This window comes from Xenopus laevis, chromosome 4S, assembly GCF_017654675.1.
Source record: "Xenopus laevis strain J_2021 chromosome 4S, Xenopus_laevis_v10.1, whole genome shotgun sequence".
NCBI classification, from domain to species: domain Eukaryota; kingdom Metazoa; phylum Chordata; class Amphibia; order Anura; family Pipidae; genus Xenopus; species Xenopus laevis.
The window spans coordinates 46776874-46804728 of record NC_054378.1 but is presented as its reverse complement, the minus strand read 5'-3'; the positions used below and the strand labels follow the sequence as shown (position 1 = coordinate 46804728).

Below are 27855 nucleotides of genomic sequence, written 5' to 3'. Positions count from 1 at the left end.
ACATGCAATGAGTTAAACACCTTAGCATTCTGTGCTTCTTCACTAGTATGCAATTCAGTAGTTCAAACACCAGATTCACTAAATCATGCACCTTGGTTCCAATCACTCCGTTATGCAACCTAAACCTACAACTGACCCTTCTGGCTATGAATGTGATAGGATCCTTAGATTGTAAGCTCCTCCTGTGGGGCAGGGACAGACGTGAATGATGTAAACTCTCTGGAAACCACTGCATGAAGTGTGTGTGTGAGCGATATGATTGACAAATAACTGACCTTACTGTGAATGAACGTAATAGAATCCTTAGATTGTAAGCTCTCCTAGTGGGGCAGGGACTGATGTGAATGATGTATAATCTGTAAAATGCACTGCATAAAATGTTACGGCGCTATAGAAATAAGAAGGGGAAGAAATAAGAAGAGGAATAAATAAGAAGAGGAAGCCAGATGACAAGGAACAAATGACGATGGCACATTTGAATAACAGAAGGTAGGACTTTTTTAATGATTATATATCTTGTAAGGTAAAAACCCTTTCACACTCACAAGCCAGAAGCTAAGCTCTTCGCTACTGTCCCGTCTGGTAGTGCACGCTCGACTGTAATGTGGGGAAGAAGGCATACCTCATTACGGAAGACAGACAGTAGTGCCTGTTCACTCGGAGCATGAAGGATGAGGGGTATCACTGCTCTATTGAGGGGTAAAGCCAGGCTTTATCAATCAGGGTGTCCCTCCCAACATGCAATGAGTTAAACACCTTAGCATTCTGTGCTTCTTCACTAGTATGCAATTCAGTAGTTCAAACACCAGATTCACTAAATCATGCACTTTGGTTCCAATCACTCCGTTATGCAACCTAAACCTACAACTGACCCTTCTGGCTATGAATGTGATAGGATCCTTAGATTGTAAGCTCCCCCCGTGGGGCAGGGACTGATGTGAATGATGTATAATCTGTGCAATGCAATGAGTTGTTTTAATGATTATGTACCTTGTAAGGTAAAAACCCTTCCACACTCACAAGCCAGAAGCTAAGCTCTTCGCTACTGTCCCGTCTGGTAGTGCACGCTCGACTGTAATGTGGGGAAGAAGGCATACCTCATTACGGAAGACAGACAGTAGTGCCTGTTCACTCGGAGGATGAAGGATGAGGGGTATCACTGCTCTATTGAGGGGTAAAGCCAGGCTTTATCAATCAGGGTGTCCCTCCCAACATGCAATGAGTTAAACACCTTAGCATTCTGTGCTTCTTCACTAGTATGCAATTCAGTAGTTCAAACACCAGATTCACTAAATCATGCACCTTGGTTCCAATCACTCCGTTATGCAACCTAAACCTACAACTGACCCTTCTGTCTATGAATGTGATAGGATCCTTAGATTGTAAGCTCCCCCCGTGGGGCAGGGACTGATGTGAATGATGTATAATCTGTGCAATGCAATGAGTTGTTTTAATGATTATGTACCTTGTAAGGTAAAAACCCTTCCACACTCACAAGCCAGAAGCTAAGCTCTTCGCTACTGTCCCGTCTGGTAGTGCACGCTCGACTGTAATGTGGGGAAGAAGGCATACCTCATTACGGAAGACAGACAGTAGTGCCTGTTCACTCGGAGCATGAAGGATGAGGGGTATCACTGCTCTATTGAGGGGTAAAGCCAGGCTTTATCAATCAGGGTGTCCCTCCCAACATGCAATGAGTTAAACACCTTAGCATTCTGTGCTTCTTCACTAGTATGCAATTCAGTAGTTCAAACACCAGATTCACTAAATCATGCACCTTGGTTCCAATCACTCCGTTATGCAACCTAAACCTACAACTGACCCTTCTGTCTATGAATGTGATAGGATCCTTAGATTGTAAGCTCCCCCCGTGGGGCAGGGACTGATGTGAATGATGTATAATCTGTGCAATGCAATGAGTTGTTTTAATGATTATGTACCTTGTAAGGTAAAAACCCTTCCACACTCACAAGCCAGAAGCTAAGCTCTTCGCTACTGTCCCGTCTGGTAGTGCACGCTCGACTGTAATGTGGGGAAGAAGGCATACCTCATTACGGAAGACAGACAGTAGTGCCTGTTCACTCGGAGCATGAAGGATGAGGGGTATCACTGCTCTATTGAGGGGTAAAGCCAGGCTTTATCAATCAGGGTGTCCCTCCCAACATGCAATGAGTTAAACACCTTAGCATTCTGTGCTTCTTCACTAGTATGCAATTCAGTAGTTCAAACACCAGATTCACTAAATCATGCACCTTGGTTCCAATCACTCCGTTATGCAACCTAAACCTACAACTGACCCTTCTGTCTATGAATGTGATAGGATCCTTAGATTGTAAGCTCCTCCTGTGGGGCAGGGACAGACGTGAATGATGTAAACTCTCTGGAAACCACTGCATGAAGTGTGTGTGTGAGCGATATGATTGACAAATAACTGACCTTACTGTGAATGAACGTAATAGAATCCTTAGATTGTAAGCTCTCCTAGTGGGGCAGGGACTGATGTGAATGATGTATAATCTGTAAAATGCACTGCATAAAATGTTACGGCGCTATAGAAATAAGAAGAGGAAGAAATAAGAAGAGTAATAAATAAGAAGAGGAAGCCAGATGACAAGGAACAAATGACGATGGCACATTTGAATAACAGAAGGTAGGACTTTTTTAATGATTATATATCTTGTAAGGTAAAAACCCTTTCACACTCACAAGCCAGAAGCTAAGCTCTTCGCTACTGTCCCGTCTGGTAGTGCACGCTCGACTGTAATGTGGGGAAGAAGGCATACCTCATTACGGAAGACAGACAGTAGTGCCTGTTCACTCGGAGGATGAAGGATGAGGGGTATCACTGCTCTATTGAGGGGTAAAGCCAGGCTTTATCAATCAGGGTGTCCCTCCCAACATGCAATGAGTTAAACACCTTAGCATTCTGTGCTTCTTCACTAGTATGCAATTCAGTAGTTCAAACACCAGATTCACTAAATCATGCACCTTGGTTCCAATCACTCCGTTATGCAACCTAAACCTACAACTGACCCTTCTGGCTATGAATGTGATAGGATCCTTAGATTGTAAGCTCCTCCTGTGGGGCAGGGACAGACAAGAATGATGTAAACTCTCTGGAAACCACTGCATGAAGTGTGTGTGTGAGCGATATGATTGACAAATAGCTGACCTTACTGTGAATGAACGTAATAGAATCCTTAGATTGTAAGCTCTCCTAGTGGGGCCGGGACTGATGTGAATGATGTATAATCTGTAAAATGCACTGCATAAAATGTTACGGCGCTATAGAAATAAGAAGAGGAAGAAATAAGAAGAGGAAGAAATAAGAAGAGGAAGAAATAAGAAGAGGAAGCCAGATGACAAGGAACAAATGACGATGGCACATTTGAATAACAAAAGGTAGGACTTTTTTAATGATTATATATCTTGTAAGGTAAAAACCCTTTCACACTCACAAGCCAGAAGCTAAGCTCTTCGCTACTGTCCCGTCTGGTAGTGCACGCTCGACTGTAATGTGGGGAAGAAGGCATACCTCATTACGGAAGACAGACAGTAGTGCCTGTTCACTCGGAGCATGAAGGATGAGGGGTATCACTGCTCTATTGAGGGGTAAAGCCAGGCTTTATCAATCAGGGTGTCCCTCCCAACATGCAATGAGTTAAACACCTTAGCATTCTGTGCTTCTTCACTAGTATGCAATTCAGTAGTTCAAACACCAGATTCACTAAATCATGCACCTTGGTTCCAATCACTCCGTTATGCAACCTAAACCTACAACTGACCCTTCTGTCTATGAATGTGATAGGATCCTTAGATTGTAAGCTCCCCCCGTGGGGCAGGGACTGATGTGAATGATGTATAATCTGTGCAATGCAATGAGTTGTTTTAATGATTATGTACCTTGTAAGGTAAAAACCCTTTCACATTCACATGCCAGAAGCTAAGCTCTTCGCTGCTGTCCCATCTGATAGCACTAGCTCGACTGTAGTGTGGGGGAAATGGCTTACCCCTTCATGGAGGACAGACAGTAGTGCCTTTTAACTCTTTAAATGCTAAGAACGTAGCTCCTAAGAAAGCTGCACTATTGAAAGGGTAATAAATTGTGTGTACTGATAAGATTTATTGTAAAAATGTATGTTCCCTTTTGTGCAAAATTGATATACTATACTTATGGTTTATTGGTTCAGGGCAATAATAAGAGTTTTATGCAGTGTTTAGTTTGGGGTTTTTTGCGCTGCACTTGGGAGGTGTAGGCAATTGAGGTGTTAGGTGAAGGACAGGGCGCCAAAAAATTTGTGGTGTGTGATGACTCCATGAGATACTTTCATCTTGCCTGTGGATGATTTCATCTCTCTGATGCCACAAATATTTTTTTTTAGTGACACCTCAAAAGCTTCCCTTTCAGTGCAGTTACTAAGGTTGTATTTCTGGGCAACATTTTCAAGATTTACTAATATGTTAGGTCTCCCTAGAATCTTGGTTAATAAGGACTTTAGGGCCTTTTCTAATGATTATATATCTTGTAAGGTAAAAACCCTTTCACACTCACAAGCCAGAAGCTAAGCTCTTCGCTACTGTCCCGTCTGGTAGTGCACACTCGACTGTAATGTGGGGAAGAAGGCATACCTCACTACGGAAGACAGACAGTAGTGCCTGTTCACTCGTAGCATGAAGGATGAGGGGTATCACTGCTCTATTGAGGGGTAAAGCCAGGCTTTATCAATCAGGGTGTCCCTCCCAACATGCAATGAGTTAAACACCTTAGCATTCTGTGCTTCTTCTCTAGTATGCAATTCAGTAGTTCAAACACCAGATTCACAAAATCATCAAAATTGATTGCACTCACTCAGTTACACAATCTATAATTGACCCTTCTGTCTATGAATGTGATAGAATCCTTAGATTGTAAACTCCCCCCGTGGGGCAGGGACTGATGTGAATGATGTAAACTCTGGAACATCTGCATGAAGTGTGTGTGTGAGAGCCATATGATTGACAAATAACTGGCCTTACTGTGAATGAACATAATAGAATCCTTAGATTGTAAGCTCTCCTAGTGGGGCAGGGACTGATGTGAATGATGTATAATCTGTAAAATGCACTGCATAAAATGTGACGGAGCTATAGAAATAAAAGGGCTGGTTATGCCCGAAACGTTGCTTCATTTGCACAAATAAAAAATTTTTTCACTTTACCGGAGTGCTGCTGGAATTTGTATTGGAATTTGTACTGGACCTGGGCAGACAGAGTCGCAGCTGGCACCCGACGCTTCAAAAAGCGGTGAGACTGATTGTGTAGCACTACACTCTATGCTTTTGTACTGTGAATGAACATAATAGGATACTTAGATTGTAAGCTCTCCTCGTGGGGCAGGGACTGATGTGAATGATGTATAATCTGTAAAAGGACCTTTTCTAATGATTATGTATCTTTTAAGGTAAAAACCCTTTAGCACTCACAAGCCAGAAGCTAAGCTGTTCGCTACTATCCCGTCTGATAAAGGGTTTCACTGCTCTATTGAGGGGTAAAGCCAGGCTTTATCAATCAGGGTGTCCCTCCCAACATGCAATGAGTTAAACACCTTAGCATTCTGTGCTTCTTCACTAGTATGTGATGCAGTAGTTCAAACAGTAAAGAAGTAAAGAACTGCATAGAATATGAAACACCAACAGACAACGTGCAATTATAAGTCTCTCCCACATGTCATGTCATGCAAAAACAGTTGAATTTTAGCTAGACAGCTGACATGACTATTGAGAATTATGTATAGAAAGCAAGAGATAGGTTACAGAGTTATATAAATAATCAACTGCCCTACCTACCTCCAAAATGACTGTTTTAGAGATGGAAGACAGCATTCCTTTCATAGAAGATAACTCTTCCTCCACAAAAAATAAATTGTTGTATCTAGGAAAAAAAGTTTAAACAGTTAGCAAGAAAAGCTAAGTATTGGGAAAACAGGTCCAGAAGATAAAATCTATGTTTCAATGGCATTCTTGAACTTTATAAAGACTTGCTTGCTTTAGTACTATCAGACTCTCTCTCTGGTAACTGATGACTCCCTACCTAAGCTAAAAGATGATTATGCGATATTCAGGGAGCAGAGTTCTCAGCCTTATCAAATATAAGGACAATGAAAAATGTCTATAGCCAATTATCCAGATCCTCTCTGACTAAGAGCATATCCCTTTCACATCAATTAGCAATGGACACTTGGAAGGATTGACTGACACTACGGGGAATATTTACCGATGTGTAAAAATACAGCAAAGAAACAACATTCAAATTCACCACACATCAAAAGGAAAAAGGTGCACTTATCATGCATTCTACTTTTCTAATGCCGCCAAATGTGGAATTTGGAAGGCGCACAAACGTTGAGGAATTTGCTGTTTATTTTACACAATGTTTAGGGTGAAAACACACAGGGCCACTAGTAGCAGCTACAAAAAGCCAAAAAATGATCCTGCCATAGACAATACTAAGACTTGCTTCTGCTAAAACACATGTAGTGTCTTAGCTAACCAATAATCACTATTGTCTATTTTGTAGATGTGACAAGTAGCTGCTACTAGTAGCTCTGCGTGTCTTCACCCTTATCACCTTTTTTGACAAGACTCCATTTACACAGCATAATAGATAGGCCCCTTAATGTGACATCAGAGCTCACCACAAAAAATCTCATCCCCTTTCTAGTCATTCCTATAAGTGTATTTATCAAATGGTGAACTGTAACTTTCATTGATAAATATGCTTCTTAAAAATCAAAGTGTTTTTTTTTTGTGGTGAGCTCTGATCTCACATTTTAATAAATCTACCCCTAAATCTTCTGCCACACTGGTTCATTAGAGAATGCAGAACATGTTTCTTAATGTTTATTTTTGGTTTCTTTTGTGCTGACATTTACATATATATTTTTTTCTATGGATAGATAAACTGAATATGATCTCTTTTGTGGCATAGTACATTTCAATTGTTTATAATGATAAAATCAAAGTCATATTCTGGAACATAAATTAAATTAATTCTCTTATGTAAAATCTTGCCAGCCAGTTGGGTCGAAGACATGCAAATGAAGCAGGAGAGGAAAGGAATGAATGTGCAGTAGCTCTTCGGTCCAGAACTTCCTCCTTGGGCTTTCATCACATCACACAGGCAAAGATGTGAGAGATCCCCTCCCTAAGTGGAGAACAGAAAGAAACTTAAAGTGATACTGACACTAAAAACTACTTTTTAAAATATGAATGTATATTAAAAGTTACCTATAGGTCATGTTGATCGTTTTTTGTGGAGAGGATTGTTTTTGTAAGTAAGTTGAAGTTTCTAAACCTGACTGTTTTGCCAACCCGACTGTCCCATCTCAGCCTGTCAGTTAAAGTTTCTAATGCTAATGGGCTACTGCTGCACAAATATGGCAGCCCCCTCATATAGGAACATGGGGCATCAGACAGGTACTGTAAAAGCATTGTGCAAATACTTTATGGCAAAGTTATAAGTAGCTTTCAAAGGCAATATTATGACAGATGTAAAAAATTGTTTAAATTCTGGTGTCAGTATCTCTTTAAGAGCTTCTGACCTGCAACTAAAGTGATCTGTAATTTAAAAAAAAGTTTTTTAAATAATAAAGATGATTAAGTAAAATGCTTTAATGACCCAGACTGTTTATGTTTGAACAGATGTTAAAAGGTGAACAACCCCTTTAACAAATAGTTAATCAATTGAATTTCTCTTTTTTTGACCCATTTGTTTAATACCGTTGTTTCTCAAAACAACCTTTGACATCAAGCCTAATTTCTCTTACTAAGGTGATAACAGATCCCAAAATGGTTTATTAAAACTCCTCTGAAGCATATCACCCCTAGAAAAAAGAGCCTTGAAAAAGGAAGATCTGGGAAGTAGTAGTATAAAGATTATCTACATTGCAAAATAGGTTAAAAAAAATGCACTGGTTGTAATTGGCACTTAAAATAGGATTTATGTACCTACCGTAGTGAGAGTCGCAGATGTGTTACCTGTACACATATGAAAGTGTCTAAGTTTAAGTCTACAGTAACAGGAAAAGAATTTGTAATTAAAGGATATATTAATTGCAACACTGCATTTGTGATCTGTTTGATCAATTGTTTGAAGTGCTGCAAGCAATATGTCGGGTGTACTGGTAGAAAACTGAAGGAGAGAGCGAGGGAACATTTGAGTCAAATTAAGAACCCCAAAATGATGGAGAAAAGTAATGTCACCAAGCACTTTGCAATATGCAGCGGAGGGGATGTAAATCAATTCTCCATACAGGGAATAGAGAGGGTGAGATTAGGAATAAGGGGAGGGGATCATCAGAAATTATTAGAAAAGAGAGAAGTTTATTGGATTTTTCATTTAGGAACGCGGTTGCCATTAGGACTTAATTATGAATTTGACGTGACGTGTTACACCTGAATGTTTATAATGATAAAGGAATATACTTATTATATAATACTAATAATGGAATGCAGCGACAATGATGACAGTGTATACACTCGATATAATTCTGGTAATAATGGAATTTGTGCAAGGTTAGCGATTAACTAATTGGTGTGTAAACGTTTATATACTGCTAAAATACAATGTTGTGCAATAACTAACTTTATGGACTGTATAGTTAGTGAATAATTTGAATACAATGTATAACTTTAAACTATTATATAACTGAAATGGTACATACACCCTGTATAGAGCATTATGGGTTAACAAATACGAAGCAGGGATAATTGCTTGTGACCCTTGATTGGTTTTAAACAAAAAAAGGGGCGGGATCACTTGGGTTTAAATTCTGTACTCGACCCCTTACTGACAGATACACCTATGACTAAGCGCCGGAGGGTGCGAAACGCGTAAGGTGGGATATGTGGGGTAGTATGTACTAGATACTGTTTTAATGTGAATAACAATAAATTAATATTTTTTACTTGAAGAGGCCTTGGGACTTATATCGTTTTTTGATATAAACTTTTCTGCCGGTACCAAACGTTAGGCAGCTCTAAGTGATTGTATATACCCAGGGCTGCTGCTCCTATCAACAGAAAACTGCAGAGGCCCAGTGAGCTACACAGAGGGATCCTGTTCATGCTTATTCTTTATTCCCGCAGCTGTGCATACACAGCAGAGTGAAAAGTCATACTTTAACAACAGAAGAAAAAAACAGCTATTTCACAACAATGTGCAGTTATGTCTGAAGAAGTGGAAAAAGAGAATCACTCTGTGGTGATCTCTGGAAGAACCCTGGGCCGGTGCAGTTTTCTGTTGACAGGAGCAGCAGCCTGGGTTATCTGTTAAGTAAATAAAATCACTTGGGATGCCTAAATTGTGGCACCCTCAAGTTAAAAAGACTTTCCTTCCCCTTTAACAAGGAACGCGAGTCTCCTCTGCTCGGCTTAGCCTCCAGTCTCCTAAATGTAAAAGAAAAAATATTAATTGGTTACAACATCTCAATTCCCCTACAAATATTCTTTGTTGGGGTGATTGTATAAGCAAATGTCAAATCTCTGACAAAGAGAAATTGTTTTATTTTCAACTACCCCTTTGGTTCAACAAGCCTAGTTTAAATGATTCTCTGATTTACACTTTCCCCATTTCATTCTTTAACAAATATATTTCCAAATTAGGCTTTATGCACAAACAGTGATTTGTAACATTCTATCAGAGAAAATCGATAACCCAAACGATTGCTTATTTTGATTGGTCACAATACAACCTTTCATCTTCCTTAAGTCCAAAATGTTTAAACCTTCACTATTGGATAAGGATTTTGAGAGGGGCATAGAGAATTTCCAGACCTTATACGAAAAAAAATTCCTTACAATTTAAATACATATCAGTTTTTAATTTAAAAGTAATTTTTATGTTACGTTTCTGAATGTTTTGCACATTTTTGTCCCAAGTTACGGAAACAAGTGGAATGATCTGAAACTAATGCCTGCCCAAAGTGCCAGGCTCCAAAGGCAGATATTTACCACTGTCTATGGTCTTGTCCATTGATCAAACAATTCTGGGAGACTGTCACCTCCTTTTGTAAATTCACGCTACATTTTCAGATACATCTCACATCTTTGTGGGCAATCTTGGGAGACACAGTATTCTTGGTTATCAACCCTCCCCCCATCACTTGAAATGACGATTACTAAGCTTGATTTTGCCTATCACATGGATTGGCTGGAAGCCACCTTGAACATAGAGCACTAAGTAACTACCTTCTTTGCTACCTGGACAAAATATGTACAGACATTACCCCACAATCAACAACAGGAAACTTCCTATGTATTTACTACCTGGTATACAGTATGTCCGAGGACTTGGTAGGGAGAAATCCCTTACCAATAACAACTCAAACACAAAAGAATACTTATAAATGTCCTGATAGCATTTTATTTTATACAATGCCAAGTGAAAATAGGTATAGCCCCAAAGGTTGCCACACAGCTGATATTTGACTGGGCTAGCCAGAAAAACACCAACTATAACCGGGGCTGGTATTACTAATTTACCGGCAATAAAATGGGTTATTCATCTGCCAAATAATTTCTTCAATTCAGTTGTTTTTAGATTGTTCCCCAGAAATAAGGAGAATCTTCTCCTTCCCTCCCTACAGTGGTTCGTTAAAAAAACTTTTTAAACATTCCCTCTCATCTCCCACAGCTTACAATTGCCCAATACGCCTAGTTCTGCACCCCGATGTGCCATACCTGCCCAATCCCGGCTCCGTGACATCACCACTTTGCCCATTTCCCTTGATTTTACCAAGAAGGGACTTCTCATTCAGGCCAGAAAAATCTATACGAAAGGAGGCAACTCTAACAGCTGAAGGGAAAAGAAACTGTAACTATTTTACTGTTTAGGACAATCAGATGTGTAGTGTAAGTTTCTGGTTATTGGGTGTAGGACGAGGAATGTGTGTAGGCCTACTCCAATTTACATATGTAATCCTATTCACGACTGTAATGTCATATTTCATTAAATTTTGTATGTATTTTTTGGTGCAAATTGAGATTTTTTTTAAAAAAAAACCAAAAAATACATCTCCTTTCAATCAGATAACATTTGGTTGAGAGAAAAATGTAATTAAGGGTAAGTGCACTGTTGGTCTTACTACCCAGTCACACTGTTTACTGGGGCACTTGATTTTAAATGCACTAAAAACTTAAATGCTAATGGCTAGTGTAGGACTTGCGTACAATGAGGGGCCTTGACGTGGCACATGAGCTTACATATTTTGTCCAATGTGTGGTACTAACACCTCATTTTTTTGTAATACACACAATTAATATTAAAGGCAAACTGTGTGCTGGTAATTTCTCTCTCTGTACAAATATTGGCTTTTTATCGTTTATTGCAGCTGGTCAATTCCAGAGTGTGGGTTAGACTGAGTGCTGGCACAAGGGTGCTTCTAGCAGCTGCTCAACTCCAAAGTGTGGGTTAGACCAAGCTCCGGCGATTTCATTCTGTGTTTTGTATCAAAATTAGATTCATTCAATCCCATCTATGGAAAAATATTCTCATCCCACAGAATCCACAGCAAAAAATGCATCATGAAGTTTCTGCAGAATCCTTAGTAAATTCTACTTTTATAAACTACTTTCTAGAGTACTGAGAGAACAAAATTACAGATTGATCCCTTTGACATACAAAGGATTTAACTTTCATTCAAATAATGGCAAATACCTTAACAGCTCTCCCAAATGTGTTTTTTCTTTACCTCATTATTTACATCTACCCTGGGAATGTCCTCTAATTCAACATTTTGGAAAGATATTCAAGATCATTTTCTCAATTTTCATTATCCTCTCGATTTAATCTCATGGGTATTGATAATAAAAACTGGTTTATCCTCTGTAATACGTCATTCTTGACAACATACTAAAATACCTCAAATTAACTCTAGCTGCAGCAAGAGTGGTTGTTCACCTTTAAGGTAACTTTTTGTATGTTACAGAATGGCTAATTCTAAGCAACTTTTCAAATTGGGGTCACTGACTCCCATCTACAAAACAAATGCTCTGTAAGGCTATAAATGTATTGTTATTGCTACTTTTTATTACTTATCTTTATGTTCAGGCTCTATACTATTCATATTCCAGTCTATTATTCAAATTAGTGCATGGTTGCTAGGGTAATTTGCATCCTAGCAACCAGATTGGTGAAATTGCAAACTGGAGAGCTGCTGAATAAAAAGCGAAATAACTCAAAAACCACAGATAATACAAAATGAAAACCAATTGCAAATTGTCTCAGAATATCCCTCTCTACATCATACTAAAAGTTAACTCAAAGGTGAACCACCCCTTTAAGTAAGACTTTATCTGTATTAAAAAAAAACTTTCTACAAATATAGCTATCGCATTACAGGCTTCATAGTATACAAAACTGATTAAAATTGAAAATAGTTTTACAAAAAATGGATGAATGAGAAGGATAGGATAAATGGCATCCTTTAATGCTCCATAGATATTAAAGGGGACATATACCATAATTTTGAACTGTAGCTTAATCAATTCTTTTTGCAATAAAATTGAATAAAACATGTTTTAGATACCTTTTGGGTCCACTTTATTTGTTATCTTAGCATTTCTTATCACGCTTCTCCCTTTCTCCTGATTTCCTGTCCTGTTACAGCTACAGTAATCCAGGGCAGCCGTCGGCCATCTCTTTTTTTCACTTTCACTGAGCAGCAGCCACTCAGAAGGACTGGGCGTGCATTGGTGGGAGGTGCTGGTTGCCGATGTCATCTAGGCACTATGTCAATCAAAATACTTAATAAGGTTGTGTCCAAAACAGTTTCTGGAAATCCCCTTTTAAAACCGACCCACAGGAAGGCTCGTTCTCCTTGAGCTTAGTATTCAAACGACAAAATAAGTTGAATTAGGGAACATTTGAGAAATATAGAGAAAGGTATAGAAACCCATAGTGTATCTAAACATTTTAAGGCGGTACATAGATGTAACCCCAAGGGTCTAACATATTGGGGTGTGGAGGCATTAACCAGAAAGTGGAGGGGGGGGAAACATTGTAGAAGATACTCTAAGATGCGAAAGCAGAAGGATATATAAAATGGGAACATTCGAACCTAAGGGCCTCAACATAGACTTCAATCTAAGGTCCTTTTTAGGAGAAGTCTTTATCTAAACTTATGTACAATATACCTTCTTGATATATACAAATTTTATAAAAAAAAAAACTCCCTATATATATATGTAACAAAAATGCAAATTTTAACTAATAATGTGGAGGGATTGAGTATACCGGTAATAGATTAGGTAATTTTTAAAGGTATAAATAATCATAATTAGTGAAAAGCCAGGTAAAAGAAATTTAAAGATCTCCTGAATTCCTAATTGTAAATTAATTCTCTTAATGGATAATACCATGAAAGAAACACTGAAGCAAGAGACAGAAGTGTATATAAAATATTTTGGTTCATACTCTTTCCATCATTTTAAACAACTTGATGCTGTGGGATCCAATGCTGGGGACATTCAAAATATGTTTGTGCTAGTGGGAAAGTATTAATAATTTGCAATGTGGTAAGCGGAGTGGACATTAGGGTTTAGTTGCTATGGTAACGCACCGCACTTTTGGAAAGGAAGTGCAGGGACGCATGACCTAGGCAACCAGGATCCGTAAAAGGAGAGAACCGCATACTTTAGAATTTGAGCCTCTGAGGAAGTCGTATATCGACGAAACGCATCAGGTGAAGGCTGTAGACGTCATCTCCAAGCGCCAGAGAATCCATAAACAGACGTAGCAACACCGCCGGTCAGGGTTAAACCGTGAACACTGGGGTCCTTGATATACTATGGCGAGGAAATTTTGATGACTCGATATGCCTGTATTAACTACAAATTTGTGAGTGCACAATTTTAAGTATTTTTATCAGTAATAAAAGTTTTTACACTATTACTGCTCCACATCTTTTTACAGCAAGGAATTCTATTTGGAAGCTACAGCTCGTGATTTTGAGTTATATGCTGATTATATTTTTAAACATTTGTGAGTACCCACCTATTACTGAACACGTGGTGTGTAAAGATTAAAATAGGCACACATTTAAGATTACAACACTCACAACTAAATACTACACTATAAGATCTCTCTATGCCATATTCTCTTCTCTCCTAGCTATTTTTAGCGCTGACCCTCATCAACTTACTATGTCAATCAAGCCTGGGTCCTTCTCAGGGCTGCTTGCGCTTGCCCCGCCCACTCGCCCAGCTTCGACCTCGCACTGCTCCTCGCGGGTGGCGGGCGGGTGCGGGTTGAGCTCTTCTCCTGCCCTCCCTGCCCGCCACGTTCAAATGCCGGCATCCAATTTCCGGTTTTATAGTCTCACGTCTGCTCGCCCCGCCCCTTTTGTGACATCATTGTGATGTCATCTGTGGGGCGGCGCGGGTCTATAAAAGGACCCCGGAAGCGCGGGTGGGCGCGGGCTGCAGCAGGGCGGGTTAGGGTCGGGTGCGGGTCACACAAGCACAGGGCATCGAACAATTAGGTTGCGAGTAGGGTTGCCACCTTTTTAACATTTCTTTACCGGCTGGTGGGGGGCGGGGACGCAAAGGGGCGGGCCGTGATGTCAAAATGGGCAGGGCATGACGTCAAAGGGGGCGGGGCCGCACCACGGACACTAAACGAACCACAAAGAAAAGGTAAATTCAAGGGGATTGGGGGCAGGCCGAGGGCTCTTTTTAATTGTATTACAAATTTACCGGCAGCTACATTGCCGGTAAATTTGTAATACTGGCCCTGGCCTTGGCCGGTAAAATACCGGCCGGGTGGCAACCCTAGTTGCGAGGGGAGCAGAATGGAGCACTGACAGGCACGCAAGTGAGGAGCTAGGAGAAGAAGTGATCCACTGATTTAAAGCAGCTGTATCCCAGCAGTGACACATTTAGCCTGCTTAAAGCTGAAACTGTTTAGATTTAACTCCACTCGTCACCCACCCCGCTCCTCCCCCTTCCCCAATGAATTTCCCTGCACTACACAACGAGGAGTGGGTGGGTCGCAGGGGGCAGCAGTATAGAGGGAGAGCGCTTGCTTTACAAACGGCTTCAGCATAAATCTGTGCACGTAAGGGGAGGGTAGCTGGACTTGGACTTAGTAAAATGGGAAAAATCCATCAATTATGTTTCTAGAAAGTGGTAGAAAAGGGTTTACCCCCCACATCCCAGGTGTCCAAAATGTGCAGCCTAAAGTTCCTAAACTACAGCTCCCAGGTGGCAGGGATATGGCAGAGAGATGGACATAGGACAGTTATGTGCAGACTAGAAACAGACACACAGGCAGGGAGATGGGAAGAGTTTTCCAAGCTACAGCAGAGCTCAGCCCGTCAGTCAGTGCTGTGACCATTTCCTATGAGAGAATGAACAGACACTCCCACCTCTCATTGCAGCTCTGATATAATACACTTTTAGCAGGTAAAATGCATTCAAATTTTTTTTCCTGCATCACTGCATGGTTTGAGGAAAGATTAATCATATATCTGAATATGAAGGTTATGTAAAATGTCCCCTTTAATCTTATTAGAATCTAGCCAGTTAATATGTAATATATCCTACACAAGAAACTTTCATTTGGATGTTTAAATTCAGTCATATTCTTCTATACCATGGCACACATACTGTTTATTTAAAGGGGTGGTTCACCTTTAAATGAACTTGTAGTATATTATAGAATGACAAATTCTAAGCAAATTTTGACATGGTCTTCATTATTTAAAATCTTTGAATTATTTGCCTTCTTTTCCTGACGCTTTCCAGCTTTCAAATGGGGGTCACTGACCCCATTCAAAAACCACAAAAATGAAAACCAATTGCAAATTGTCTCAGAATATCACCCTTACATCATACTATGGGGCAAATTTAAGGGCGAAGTGACTAATGCGGGCAAAAATTTGCTAGCGTGACTTCATTTTGGTACTTCGCCGATTTACTCACTTCGGAAATGGCGTAACTTCGCTATCGAAGGAGACAGACTCTAGCGGTACTTCGCTCCCTAATGCCTTGCGAATTTGCGCTCTGGCGAATGGACGTAACTACGCAAATTCACTAAGATGAGGATTTTACTGAACGTTCAATCTTGCGCCAGACTTGCCTTCGCCACCTCAGACCGGGAGAAGTGCAATAGAGTAGATAGGAGTTCCTCAAAAAATAAGTTGAAATTTTTTAATTTAATTTAAGTCCAAAAAAAACGCTGGCGACTTTTACTTTTTCAGGGTGATATGCGAGCATGAATTTTTTTGTGGGTAACCGGCTTCCCCCCTACATTTCCTAACATATGGCACATAGTGGGCTCATGTGTAGGGCAATATAAAAACTCTATTTTATGAAGTTTTCCCAGGATTGTGTAGTGTAATGTATTTGCTGCAAACATATACGTCCATTCAACTTTAACTTCCTGCCGTATGCAAATTAGGCAACGCTAGCGCAACTTCGCTTCACTCGGCGCAATTACGCTAGCGCAACTTCCTCGGCATCCTGGGCGCAACTTCGGATTTTAGTGAATTCACATTGTCCTGGCGAATCTACGCCTGGCGAAGTGTGGCGGTGTGAGGGAAGCCGTCGCTGGCGAATTTTCGGAGGTTAGTGAATTTAAAGGTGAACAACCCCTTTAAGTGCCACTACACTTTACATTGGGATATTTATATGTCTTCACTTCTTGATCATTGTACAGTGTGGCTGTTATTCACATGTAGGTATGTATTAGGGTATAGGTTGCTATAAAGCGCAATACCCGGGTTTATTCTAGTCCCAACATGTCTAATAAAACTCTTCTGTCATTAGGAGCACGTGTTACCTGATGCAGCAGGGCCAATGGCCGCTATAAATCAGACTAATGGAACTGCGTCACGTGTGGGTGGCTTCTGCTTATTCTTGGGCCCTCCGAGTTACCACACAAAAGCATTATGTGTAAACAGCCTCCAATAACCCCCTAATATCAAGGACACACACCTTACACAGACCAGCAAGTATGTAACAGGTTCGCAGCCGCAAGGGAAGACTGAATAAAATCCTGCCCCAAAGAAAAATCCTAAAGCTAGTCAGCGTAAACAACTACTAAGTGGAGCACTGTAGTAGCGTACGGCTCCAGCCAATCCCCGCGTGACCGCCATTTGACGAAGGCGCCGAAGGTCACGTGACGGAGACGTTCGTGACGTCACCCACGGCGTCTTAGCTACTGGGAACTAGCAACTAACGAGGCAGCAGAGATGGCGTACCGCGGGCAAGGAGGCCAGAAAGTGCAGAAAGTGATGGTGCAGCCCATCGTATCCTTTTATTGTTCTGCTTGTACTTACCAATAAAACTATAATAACATCTTTAGCGCTTGTGTTGTGACGCTTTGTGCCGTGAGACTGAGCAGAGGCCCTGTTCTTATTGACATGGTTTATTTGGCGATTCATTTGTAATTGCCGCCATTGTTTCGGCTCCCAACACATACTGAGCCATTACATATGGGCAGTCTATAATATGAGTTGTACGAGTCTCCTCTCCTGAAACACGTCGGAGAGAGAGTTACATTGTTATCCCCAAAGGACAAACACTGCCTGTTAATGTAAAAGAGCAAGGAGAAAGATTACCTGTTAATGTAAAAGAGCCGGGTAACTTGCTGGCCGTATATCAATACATGAGTTTCAAAAAATGATGTTTCAAAAGTCCGAGCCACTAGGGCAGAGGAAAGCTGGAGACAGGCACTGCTTTCACTGGAAGTTATACTTACAAATAACACGTGTAATGAATGTCTATTGGAACGTTGCTTAAAATGAACTTATTTTATAATTAATTATATGAGGGCAGTAGTAAACCATGATGACTCTTTTGAATGTTCAGAACTTAATCAGATGGTTGCATTTGAAGTTGACAAAAACACTTCAGTGCATTTAAAAAAAAAATTATATAAAATATATATATATATAATGTACTCGAAATCTTGCTTGAAGCCGGCACAGCGCGTATAAAGGTTAAAAGTGCCTGGGTACAAAATATAAACAATAAGATAACTGTCCCAAATAAGGCATGCACTCACAGGTCTTATCCAAGGTGAAAAAATTGCGTTTATTCAGCAAAAAACTGCTAATGTTTCGGCTAGCCGTCTAGCCTTGTTCGCAGCCGAAACGTCCGTTTTTGTGCCCACAATATATATATTTTTTTCTTATTTATAAGACCTGAGAGTGCCCCTGTTCGGACTATATTGCTACATACATTTGAGGATTGCACCCAGGCGCTAGTTCACCCTCTTTTTCGTGAGTGCAGGTAGTCTCCATAGATATATATATATATATATATATATCTCTATCTATCAACTTGTGGCAGCCGCACTCCAATCCGGAATCTTTCAATCAAATCTGGGTGCTGGATCCAAAGTGTTGCATATAATCTTAATGAAAAGATCCGCACTCCATTATGTGCAAAATTCAAAGTATATATAATGTCAGTACAGTGAGCGCACTCTTTACGGATTTAGGATATAAAGGTTGGTCAAATCTTGTAATACATCGTAGTAAATGGACCCGCACTCCTTGTTTGTAGTGAAAAAATCAATGTGCTTTATTCACAAATTCATTTCCAACGTTTCGGTCCTCTCTGGGAACTTTTTCAAGGATCTAAATATATATATATATATATATATATATATATATATATAGAGTTCAAGAGGACCCGCACACCTTGGTTAGTGAACCAAAAATTTCTTTATTTTTCAAACTTGTGCATCCTACAAGGATAAAAAAGAAAAAGGCAGAAAACAAGATATCACACAGCAGCTGGTGGCTAAACATTGGGCTGAGGCCAAACATAGCCCAGCTGCCTTTAGATGCATGCCAATTGAGCATGTCCCTGTCAGGGCCAGAGGAGGGGACTTTGACAGAGTACTACTCCAACGGGAGGCTTACTGGATACACAAATTGAATTGTGTAGCACCAAATGGGTTAAACGGGCAGTTGGTCCTGAATTGCTTTTTATAATTCAATGAACTAAGGTAGTTTAGAAATGACAGCACAATGTATAGCAAGTTTGTATAACTTTTATTGAAACAGATAATTGACGCTAACATTGTAACAAAGTGTATCTGTCGCTTCAAGATAACAGAGTAACAAAGTAATGTATGTAAATTCACAGGTTGCACAGGGATGGATGTTTTTTATTGAATGGACTTATTCTGAAAAAGAAAAACCACTTTTTTCACTCAACAGCGACATCACATGGTGAGCTAAGATATTGCACAATTACTTCACCTATGGCTGATTATATGCAATGTGGATTTATATGTCTTTATGATTGGTGCCTTTGTAACACTGGGAGGAGCTACACAGGTTTAAATTCTCACCGGCACACTTGTATTTTGTCCTTGATAAAGGCCCTAATGTGGGTCGAAACGTTGGATGCACAAGTTTGAAAAATAAAGAAATTTTTGGTTCACTAAAAAAAAAAAAAAAAAAAAAAAAAAAGGATGCACAAGTTTGAAAAATAAAGAAATTTTTGGTTCACTAACCAAGGTGTGCGGGTCCTCTTGAACTCTACATAAATACTTTGACCCAGCACCCACGTTCATGGAAGACTGGTTTAGAGTGCAAGCGTCTGATTCAGGTTATATATATATATATATATATATATAATTCTCATCAGGCTGGAGCACTCATACAATCAAGGCCGACTGCCTGGGTGCAGGTTACAGATAGTATATACAAAAGGGTCTTGAAAAAACCGCACTCACAGGACTTGTAAAGGTGAAAAAAAGAAAAGTTTTATTACGACGTTTCGGCTCTAATACTAGCCTTCCTCAGGTGAAATACACAGTGCCAGTAACAATCTATCGGTGCAAAAAAAAAAAATAATAATAAAAACTAGGTGCTGCCAGATAGAACCGAATCCAACCAGTAAGTGCACTGGGCAGAGACAGTTCCAGTATACAATTCTCATCAGGCTGGAGCACTCGTACAATCAAGGCCGACTGCCTGGGTGCAGGTTACAGATAGTAATACAGCGGCGCATTGGAAGGACAGGTGAAGGGGTCTCAGCTTCGCTTAGTGGAACACGCCTCCAGTCTTCAGAGGCGACATGGTGAGCGCTCCTTTCCCTCTGCTATTCACGGTCCTCCCTGGGTAAGTGGCGATATGATTTTAAAACAGCACCAAAGTATATGCGCTGCATCACAGCACTGTTTGAGTATATAAGAGCACGCACATGGCCGCATAGCAAATCACATATGCACTCGAATATCCACTTACATAGGAATAGCGGCTGTTGAGTAAAACTGTTTTATGCACCACTAATTAGTGACGCATCCAGGCTCTGATGACGTCACAAGCTGATGTTTGGCGCCTTTTTATGTTTAAATAGATTGTTACTGGCACTGTATATATATATATAGGGTTCCAATCATATAAACATTAAATAAATCGGACAGATTGGTTCTGCCTCCATAAAGGATTAATTATATCTTAGTTTGGATCAAGTACAAGTTACTCTTTTATTATTACAAAGAAAAAGGACATAATTTTGACTAAATTGGATTATTTGATTATAATGCAGTCTATGGGAGACAGCATTTATGCAATTTGGAAGCTTCTGGATAATGGGTTTCCAGATTACAGATCCCATACTTGTATATACATTGTGTGTCCAGTATGCACTTGTAAACACTAAAATAAAACCTTGGATGTTGCTCCCAGTGGCCTCAAAGCAGGTGCTTATTTTTGAAATCCTGGCTTAGAGGCAAGTTTTCGTTGCATAAAAACCAGGTGTACTGTCAAAAAGAGCCTCATGTAGGCTGCCAGTCCACATAGGGGCCACCAAACAGCCAATCACAGCCCTTATTTGACATTCCCACAGACGTTTGACATTTTTTTTGTGTGTTCTAATTACCCTCTGTGCCTGTTTCAGAGATCACGGATTCAGGTGTGGTTGTATGAGCAAGTGAATATGCGTATTGAAGGCTGCATCATTGTAAGTAATTCTTGACTTCATGTTTAAATTTAAGAAAAACATTTCAGTTTCAGCATTATAGGCCTTTTACTATGTGAAGTATAACAAATAGCCGTGGGTCAGTTAGGTGGATGGCTGCATCATTGTTCATCAATAATTTAGATACATGATTTGCATTTTTATACATATGAATATTTAGAGAAAAGAGAGACTGTAACTTTCTCTACAATTGAATGGTTAATGGGGAAGATAGCCAATAGGTGGTTTTGAGGACATCAATAGATTGTGCTGTTCTTGTCTGTAGTGCAGGTAGAATTTCTAAACCATCCAAAACGTTTGGTTGCCACAGTGCTTTTTGTTTATACCTTACTATGTTTGGTTTACCCGACTTATTGGTGTATTTTCCAATTTGTATAAAGTATTACAGTGTCTTAATGGGAAGACAGCTGCAGGGCAGTAGAGTCTGTCCAAAAGGTCTAATGTATGAGAACTGAATACAAATTGTGGGGGCACTGTTAATGTATCTCACTTCTCTTTTACCAGGGCTTTGATGAATACATGAATCTAGTGGTGGACGACTCCGAAGAAATCCATCTCAAAACAAAGTCACGAAAACCAATTGGTGCGTATTAGACCTTTTTACATATATGTAGGTTAACCTCTGTACTGGTGGGGTTGCATTTAATAAATACATTTTTTGGCATGAAAACAAGGTGTATCCTGATTCTCTTGCTAAAAATAAAAGCTGCGTTTTTTAGCATATCTTCTGGGAAAAATCCTCAATTCAAAGTCTGTCAACAACTGGGCAGGATCAGATTTCTATTAACCCTTTAAGTGCCAGCAGAATTGACCAATTTGGTTACGCGAAATGCCAGACGTTTTTGAAACATTCTGTGCTCTCTCACTTTAGGGGCATTTTCTGAGGGGAAACCTATAGTTCACCTAGGAAAACTATACATTGTTTTTTTCGGGAGAAACTGAGCTTTCTAAATCTGCCTGAGTTTTCATGTATTTCCACCTCTGCAAAAAGATTTATAGTGCTAAATACAAAAAAAAATGAAAAATACCTATTTTTCACAATATATGAACTTATACCTGAAAAATATTTCATTTTACGCATGAAAATCCAACTGATTTGGAAAGCCTCATGTCTCTTGAACGTGCCAATATCAAATATGTATAGTTTTAGGCAGATTTAGGACATCTGTACAGCAAAAACTCCCGGCAGAAGGCAGAAAACGGCATACTTTTGATTCCAAGGCCACAAAATCCTGAAACAGTATGTTTACCCCAGAAGACCATATATTTTTGGAAAGTACACATTCTGCCGATTCCAAAATGGGTAACTGTGTCTCTCTTCTCCTAACTACCAAACATCAAAGCTTGTCTGAAGGTAGCGTTTTTTATCAAAATGTATCAAAATTTTGAAAAATCACTTCAAAGGTTTTATTTTGCTGCTCCGCCTATCCCACACTATATTAGATACCAAGAAAAAGCACCCTGAATATGATTGCCAGGGGTCCACTGAACAGTTTGATCCCCATTGTGCATAGGATTACCAAAGTACCTGGCATTTAGAGACCCCAATATGAAGTTAGCACATCCAAATTGTTCAGGACTTTACTTCAGCTACTGAAAAATCAACACACTGACTGCATTTTTTGTGGGGTAAAAACACCGAAATATACGTTTACCCCCCAAAACCATATATTTTTGGAAAGTACACATTCAACCAAATCTAAAATGGGTACCCATGCCTTTCTGCTCCAAACTACTGAGTCGCAAGGCTTTCCCAAAATTGTCAGTTTTGGTGAAATATCTGAAAATTTCCTAAAAGCTTCAACTTCCCAGCACCATATCACCCATGTATCATTACATACCAAGAAAAAGCACCCTAAATATGATTGCCAGGGTTCCTCCAAACAGTTTGGTAGCCATTGTTCATAGGTTTACCAAAGTATCTGGCATTTAGAGGCCCCAAAATGAAGTTAGCGCATACAAATAGTCCTGTGAGTAACTTCAGCTAATGAAAAATCAACACATTGACTGCATTTTTTGTGGGGTAAAAACACCGAAATATACGTTTACACCCCAAAACCATATATTTTTAGAAAGTAAACATTCTACCGAATCTAAAATGGGTACCCATGCCTTTCTGCTCCAAACTACTGAGTCGCAAGGCTTTCCCAAAATTGTCAGTTTTGGTGAAATATCTGAAAATTTCCTAAAAGCTTTAACTTCCCAGCACCATATCACCCATGTATCATTACGTACCAAGAAAAAGCACCCTAAATATGATTGCCAGGGTTCCTCCAAACAGTTTGGTGGCCATTGTTCATAGGTTCACCAAAGTATCTTGCATTTAGAGGCCCCAAAATGAAGTTAGCGCATATAAATAGTCCTGTAGGTAACTTCAGCTAATGAAAAATCAACACATTGACTGCATTTTTTGTGGGGTAAAAACACAGAAATATATGTTTACCCCCCAAAACCATATATTTTTGGAAAGTACACATTCTACCGAATCTAAAATGGGTACCCATGCCTTTCTGCTCCAAACTACTGAGTCGCAAGGCCTTCCCAAAATTGTCAGTTTTGGTGAAATATCTAAAAATTGCCTCAAAGCTTCAAATTCCCAGCACCATATAACCCATGTACCATTACGTACCAAGAAAAAACACCCTAAATATGATTGCCAGGGTTCCTCCAAACAGTTTGGTGGCCATTGTTCATAGGTTTACCAAAGAATCTGGCATTTAGAGGCCCCGAAATGAAGTTATTAGCTGAAGTTACCCACAGGACTATTTATATGCACTAACTTCATTTTGGGGCCTCTAAATGCCAGATTCTTGGCTAAACCTATGAACAATGGCCACCAAACTGTTTGGAGGAACCCTGGCAATCATATTTAGGGTGCTTTTTCTTGGTACGTAATGATACATGGGTGATATGGTGCTGGGAATTTGAAGCTTTGAGGCAATTTTAGATATTTCACCAAAACCGACAATTTTGGGAAGGCCTTGCGACTCATTAGTTTGGAGCAGAAAGGCATGGGTACCCATTTTAGATTCGGTAGAATGTGTACTTTCCAAAATATATGGTTTTGGGGGGTAAACATATATTTCTGTGTTTTTACCCCACAAAAATCTCCCAAATGAAAATAGTACATATGAATTTTCACATATGACACTCTGACTGCTACAATACAAGCACCTGGTATGCGCATTATGCACCATAAGACCCCCCTAACAGTATAGAGACCCTAGAAAACCATATATTTTCTGAAAGCACACATTCAGACGAATCTAAAGCAAGTAATTACATCTTTCTACTGCAAACTACAAAACCACAAAGCAATGCTAAACATAACGCTTTTTATGGAATTTCTGAAAATAGTCACGAAGCTTGCATTTTACCCCATTATATACCCCACATTTTGTAACGTACCAGCAAAAGTCATCCTCAATATGAAAGCCAGGAGTGTACTGAACAGTGTGATGCCTGATATGAAAAGATTTACCAAACTAGGTGGCATACAGAGACGTCCCAATGAAAATAGTACATATGAATTTTCACATATGACACTCTGACTGCTACAATACAACACCTGGTATGTGCATTATGCACCATAAGACCCCCTAACACGATAGAGACCCTAGAAACCCATATATTTTCTGAAAGTACACATTCAGACGAATCTAAAGCAGGTAATTACAATTTTCTACTGCAAACTACCAAACCGCAAAGCAATGCTAAACATAACGCTTTTTATGGAAATTCTGAAAATAGTCACAAAGCTTGCATTTTACCCCATTATATACCCCACATTTTGTAACGTACCAGCAAAAGTCATCGTAAATATGAAAGCAAGGAGTGTACTGAACAGTTTGATGCCTGATATGAAAAGATTTACCAAACTATTTTGTACACAGAGACCTCCAAATGGTTATATAGCAGACAAAATTTCCAAGGTCAAAATGAAGTAACAAAAATCACTAAAATCCAACAAAACCGCAAAAATCAATGCTTTTTTTTTTCGCCTACTGTAATCAGCAGTCAGAATCAATTTTTGATAATTTTAGCATGGCCAAATAGGTTTTACAGACAGAAAAAGGGGAACAACACCTTTGCAAAGCTGAAAATGTAATAAAATGGCAAAACATGCAATAAAATGTCTAAAAATGCACCAAAATCACCCAAATTGCAGTATAATCACCAAAATAACATACAAAAGGTATTGCGCAGTGCAATTAGCGAATACGCATTCGCAATGGCAATAAAACAGTTTTTTCAGCCAAAAAAAAGACGATGCGATAAGGAAAAAAAAAAAAGACACAACAGTGCAAGTGTGTATGTGTGTGTACAACTGACCAATTGCATGTTGTGTGTGTGTGTGCAAGCGTGTGGGGGTGCTGTGAATGTGTGTGACCCCCCCTGATCCCCCAAAAATCTATGTAAGTGTGAATGTAAGTGTGTAATGGGAAAATAAGTGTGTGTTTGTGTGTGTTTCTGTGTGTGGATGGGCACTAACCTGGGGGAAGCAGGTCCAGATCGTTGTGCAGGGCAGGAGGAAGAAAATGCTGCATCACCCAGGAAGATCCGTTGTGAGGGGGCGGAGCTTCGGCTCAGGAAGTGAAAGCACCAGCAGGGCACGCAGTGTGCACGTGTCTGCTGCTGCATTTGGGGCCCCTGGGCGATCGCGCCTCAGGGGCCACCCTGCTCGTTGCCTGGGGGCTGGGGAACGAAGAGGAACGGAGCAAGCGGCTTGAAAAGCCGCTCCTCCGTTCCCTAACCCTGAAATGCTGCAGAACGTAGAATCTACGTTCTGTGGCATTTCAAGTGCCATCCCCACAGAACGTAGATTCTACGTGCGGTGCGGCACTTAAAGGGTTAATTGTCATGTTAGGGTAAAGATAACCATCTGCTGTCGGCTCCGTTATTTGTGTGACTTTTGAATGTTTGCCATTCTATCCTGTGCTACAGTTGTGTATGGTCATTATGTTCTTGCATTTTGCTCATTGTGTTGCTGGTTGCGGATCATTCGCAGCTTTGTCACCTTTGTTACTGTCCCTGTTGGGGAGATATCTCCTTGCTGGCACATTTTTTTTCCCTCTGATTTAGCTTTTAACTTTGCTAGTGCTAGGTCAGTGGTCGTTTTCTGAATAAACTACACGGACACTTTTGATGAAGGGACTGTGCACTACTATTACATCTTGAAGATTTTAGTATTGTGGCCCAGACCATGCTCTGTCCCTGCAAATCACATAGCATTACATATGCTAATTAATGGGTTTTGCACACACATTACTGACACAAGAGATGGACTTTTTGTCACATGGTCACTGTAGCTACTATGTACAGGTATGGGACCTGTTATCCAGAATGCTCCAGACAGATCTTTCCATAATTTGGATCTTTTTACCTTGTCTAATAGAAAATCATATAAGCATTAAATAAATGCAATTAACTGGTTTTGCTTCCAATAAGGATTAATTATATCCTAGTTAGGCTCAAGTACAAGGTACTGTTTTATAAAAGAAAATAATTTGTAAAAATTTTAATTATTTGGTTATAATAGAATCTATGAGAGACAGCCTTTCTGTAATTCGTAGCTTTCTGGATAACAGGTTTCCAAATAACCGATCCTATACCTGTACTGTACATATAGGCAGTGTTAATTTGCTTTTATGCATGCTTGTGAGATTTTGTGAGCTACCCTTTTAACCTGCTTGATTTGATAGTTAACTATTAGCATGTGTATTCTTTCTCACTCTTGGTACTCTTGGACAGGCCTTTCCTTTCTCCAGCAGCCCAGCTTCATTAAAAAAAAAGCTTCAGGGAGTTTCTAGTAAACTAAAACACCAAGACCTATAGGTAATTTATGTGATTATACATGAGACAGTATGACAGTTGTTGTTTTACTAGTATACTAGTGTATGTCCGAGGACTGTGGCAAAAGCAGAGATAACCAGTGTTTTGTTGCCTGGTGATTTTAGGAGTTTGGGCAAAATGCATGAAATCACCAATTTCCCCTCCCTTCTTTACAATTTGCGTTTCCACAATTTGCCTACAAAGTCCATTCTACAGTTTCTCCAATGCTTAGTGATGATGGGAATGGGAGTGATTTTAAGCATTTGTCTCATCTCGTGAGCTGTAAATAAGGATGTTAACTAAGCTTTTGGGATTTTTCCCTGTACCCTACCCTAATGCCCTGATTATAAATTAGGCTGCACTACTAAAGGCTAATGTCACCGGAGGCGCTCTCTCCTCTACTTTGCCTATATTTTCTCTGCAGCTGGGGAGAAGCTGATTCACTCGGCTCTGTTCAGCCGTGTCTCTGCATTGATGTGTATTGGTGAGAAATGCATAGTGCTGACACACTGCGGAGAGGAGCTCCTGTAAACAGCCTTAAACATCTTTCCCAGTTACACACAGTTTTTATTACATTATACCTTATGGATCACTTAGATTTGGTAAAGTTCTTCAAGCCCCGGAGGGGCATGTGTGACTGATCTGACACTGATGTTTAAATCTACTCATGGAAACCACTAGACATAAATGAGTGTGGTGTGTCGAGCGATGTATGAGATGACAATAACTGACCTTACTGGTGAATGTGAGACGTAATTACGAATACCTTAGAAGTGCATAAGCCTCTCCTTTCGAATGGCCACCAGGGACTATGAGAGATGCGAGATGATCGTATAATCTTAATATGCTACTTCACAGCATAAAATGGTGACGTGACGCTAAGAAATAAGAAGAGAGAAGCCAGATGAACATGGAACACAATGACAAGCACATTTAGAAGAACAGAAGGTAGGACTTTTTTAATGAAATTATTATAATCGGTGTAAGGTAAAAACCCTTCACACTCAAAAGCGCGAGAAAGCCCTATAGTCCTCTTCGCTAC

General features: G+C 39.8%; 2 long non-coding RNA genes across 6 annotated transcripts in view; one reads left to right on the top strand and one right to left on the bottom strand.

Annotated features, from left to right (window-relative positions):
• The window catches only part of LOC121393262, a 74232-nt gene extending 56409 nt beyond the window's left edge, over positions 1 to 17823 (bottom strand). For 2 of the 5 annotated variants that reach the window (XR_005960918.1, XR_005960919.1), the window contains exons 1-3: positions 16974 to 17823; positions 12566 to 12765; positions 5826 to 7182 (exon numbers count right to left, since the gene is read on the bottom strand). This is a non-coding gene — a long non-coding RNA (uncharacterized LOC121393262). Of the gene's footprint in view, positions 1 to 5821; positions 7183 to 12565; positions 12862 to 13671; positions 13857 to 16973 lie in introns of all 5 variants that reach the window. The other 3 variants (XR_005960922.1, XR_005960921.1, XR_005960920.1) reach the window with 3 other exon arrangements.
• Positions 14420 to 17342, top strand: LOC121393261. Its single transcript, XR_005960917.1, has 2 exons — positions 14420 to 14672; positions 16806 to 17342. It is a non-coding gene; the product is annotated as an uncharacterized LOC121393261 (long non-coding RNA).
• Positions 17824 to 27855: the final 10032 nt, after the last annotated feature.